Raw genomic sequence first — 2129 nt, 5'->3', positions numbered from 1 at the left:
CCCCGAACCCGCCCGGCGCTGCCTTGCCGCCCGCGCCCCCCACGAAGTCGAGCCCTGCCTGGCGCCGGGGAGACTCAGCGGGCACGGCGGGTGAAGCACTCGAGCGAGGGAAGCACCTCCGCGAGCAGCTTCAGAGAAGACCTCCACCAGACGACGCCGCCGCCACCGCCTCAGCACCGACCCACTTCCCGTCCGCGGGCCTCGGCCCCGCCCCCGCACCTCCCTACTGGCCGCCGCCATCCCTAACTCCCGCGGTCCGCCCGTGGAGAGGGCTCTATTTTCATCCCTATTGGATAAGAAAACCATCTATCACCACTTTGAAACGCGCCTGCTTCCGGCCCCGCCCACGCCCGCGAACTCAAAAAAGCTCCTGCCTTCCCGCGAGAGGAGCGGCCGGCGCCTCTCGGCGCGCAAGGCCTCTCGGGAGTCGTGGTCGCGGCTGGGACACGCCCCTCTCTCCGCCTAAGTTCCCTGGAATCTCTGCCGCCTCCACTCTGGCCTCCTGACCGCGCCAGGCCCTGGACCCGAGCGCGGCTGATCCCCGCGATCCAGGGCCTTTACCCGGCTGCTGGCGGAGATGGAAGGGAGGGGGTGAAGCACGGACCGGCCCATCTGCGGGAAGCCGGAGGAGGCACTCAACCGGGCCGTCTGGGAGGGCTCCCTGGAGGGAGCTAGCTGAGCATCCAAAAGACTAGAATGGAGGAGAGCAGTTCCAGGAAAAGGGGGCCTGGGTGGGCAAAGGTGGGCGTGCATGACCAGAGAGCTGAAGGCTGCCCAGTAGACCAGGGTGCAGGGGTTGGGAGCGACGGGGATCGCCGGAGGCCAGAGGCAGACCTCCGAGAGGGCCCGGATGTCAGGCTGGGAGTCTTGATTATTCTGAAGACCTCAGGTGTCAGGAAAGGGCTGAAGACGGAGAATTCCCGCCGGCTTGGGCCCAGCCAGGTCCTAGGAAAGCGGGCCTGGAGGTCTCCCGGGCAACTCCACGGAGTCAGAGTGTGGACCCTGGATCCCTCTTGCCTGAGTTTGAATCCCAGGTCCAGGGTTCAGGCAGGTCCAGGGTTCCCTGGCCTGTTGTATGGAGAAGACATTGGTGTCTATCTCAGAGGGTCCTAAGATCCAACTCTGAGCACAGGTGTGTGCCAGTCCTGGTGGGGCTGCATGTCAGAATGGGGATTAGAGAGCCTGGTGGTGGCTTCCTCGAGTTTAGCTGCCAGAACTGGGCCTGGGCATGGATTTGGCAACCAGAAAAGAGCCCAACTTGTCTCTCTTTTTCTGAGACTACCAGATCACCCCAATAGGACCATCCCACCCGGGACAGGCCCACACTGTGGCCAGATGGAGAACTAGAGGGACCTCCAAGGCCACCTGAGGTCCAGGCTGTCACCTGGCACACCGCCACTCCTGCTGGGCCCTATCGGCCAAAGCAAGTCAGCTCAGATTCAAGGACTGGGGAAGATTAGACTCTGCTTCCTGATGGGAGGTTACAAGGGAAGGAACGTGGATGCTAGGAGACACTGTTGCCATCCGTACCACACAAGACAGGCCCTCAGGCCATAAACTCAGGGGATGGCTCAAGAGCTGCCCTCCAGGTTCCAAGGGGTCTATATGAACAGAAGGCCCAGGTTCTCTCAAGGCACTCTGAGCAGCCACCCAGTCCAGGAGGGCAGGTGGGGACCCTGTGGACTACCAACCAGCATCGTTCCCAACAGCACCCTGAGTTTGCTGGGCCACCACCTTTCCCCCTGCTCCAGAGGCCAGTCGGACAAGTGAAAGGAAATTCTCTGCCTTTGTCACAGGGCCTGCTTTAGGCCCCCATGCAGACCTTCCCCCATTGCAGGGACTTGTTCAGCAGACCATGTTCAATCCAGTGAGGCTAGAGCTCAAGGCTTGGAAGACAGAGAGGTTTCCCTCCTAAGAGAGTTGCCAGGGAGAGATGGCCCTTCCTCCAGATGCTGTGAGATTCGAACTGCTATCAGCTTGGAGACAGAGCTCTTGGATCAGGCATGTCCTGAAGTCCACCCTACCTTTGAATTACCAGTTATGCTGCTGCTAAGTTCAGTCGTGTGTCTGACTCTGTGCGACCCCATAGATGGCAGCCCACCAGGCTCCCCCGTCCCTGGGATTCTCCA

The 2129-nt window shown here is 61.4% G+C and overlaps 1 protein-coding gene across 3 annotated transcripts in view; it reads right to left on the bottom strand.

Annotated features, from left to right (window-relative positions):
* The window catches only part of RNF4 (ring finger protein 4), a 35724-nt gene extending 33617 nt beyond the window's left edge, over positions 1 to 2107 (bottom strand). Inside the window, exon 1 of one of the 3 annotated variants that reach the window (XM_010830425.1) lies at positions 59 to 2107. The gene's annotated coding sequence lies outside the window, so the exon portion shown is untranslated. The remainder of the gene's footprint in view (positions 1 to 58) is intronic. The other 2 variants (XM_010830434.1, XM_010830442.1) reach the window with 2 other exon arrangements.
* Between the last annotated feature and the right edge of the window lie 22 nt (positions 2108 to 2129).

The sequence above is a fragment of the Bison bison genome, unplaced genomic scaffold, assembly GCF_000754665.1.
Source record: "Bison bison bison isolate TAMUID 2011002044 unplaced genomic scaffold, Bison_UMD1.0 scf7180017859017, whole genome shotgun sequence".
In the NCBI taxonomy this organism is placed as follows: domain Eukaryota; kingdom Metazoa; phylum Chordata; class Mammalia; order Artiodactyla; family Bovidae; genus Bison; species Bison bison.
The sequence above is the reverse complement of the archived record's forward strand: the minus strand, read 5'-3'. Positions and strand labels throughout refer to the sequence as shown.